Here is an 819-nt window from a genome sequence, read left to right as displayed (position 1 = left end):
AGTTGGGAAAATGTTGTTTGCAAGCTTTTGGGCACAAACACTGTTCATTAGGCATAAGGAGACTCTGCAGGCTGTTATGCCTTTTGGTCTTGGGGACTTTTCAGGGTAGGAAATTTCTGAGGTTTCCATGCCTCTTCTGGTCTCCTGATGCCTCTTCTGATGGCGGAGGCGATCATGCAGGATGACTTCTGTAAGCAGGCTTTTAGGATTTGATCTCCTTCACTAGGGAGCAGACTGGACTGGAGATGTACCTAACTTATAGAAAGGGGCTTTGTGTGGGATTTGCATTGGTTCCAGCTAGGTCTTTAAATGAAGAGTAAAGTTTGAGAACTTTAAATTGAAACAATCAAAGGAAATAATGTAAATAACCGCTAGATGCCGCCAGCTCTCTGTGGAACATGAGCCCCGCGTCCTTCCACCAGACCATTTGCCGTGCCTGCTGTGGGGAGGGTCATCACCTGCCTTTCTTTGCCTCTGTTTCATGTTTTCCTATTGAATTGTCTCATTTTCCTCTGGCTTTGTCCTTTAATATCTGAAGAATTTTTCCAACTATTTGAGTTGGTCGAACAAAAGATATCAGATTTACCCAAAGAACCCTGTCTGTCGATGTCCTTAGACCAACACGGCTACAACCCACACTCCTGTAACCCAGGTCAGAGCACTTTTTGTGCTAGGCCCTGTTCGCACTCGTAGGAAGAAGCATTTCATTGCCTTGAAGAACTTACAATCTAAATAGACAACTAGCAGGAGAAAGGAAGTGCAAGCCCTCTTTCACAAATGGCAAATGAAGGTGGAGGAAGGATAAGTGTTTTGCCCAGG

The sequence above is a fragment of the Gavialis gangeticus genome, unplaced genomic scaffold, assembly GCF_001723915.1.
Source record: "Gavialis gangeticus isolate Ggan-Ray unplaced genomic scaffold, GavGan_comp1, whole genome shotgun sequence".
NCBI classification, from domain to species: domain Eukaryota; kingdom Metazoa; phylum Chordata; order Crocodylia; family Gavialidae; genus Gavialis; species Gavialis gangeticus.
Note: the sequence above shows the minus strand (reverse complement) of the source record.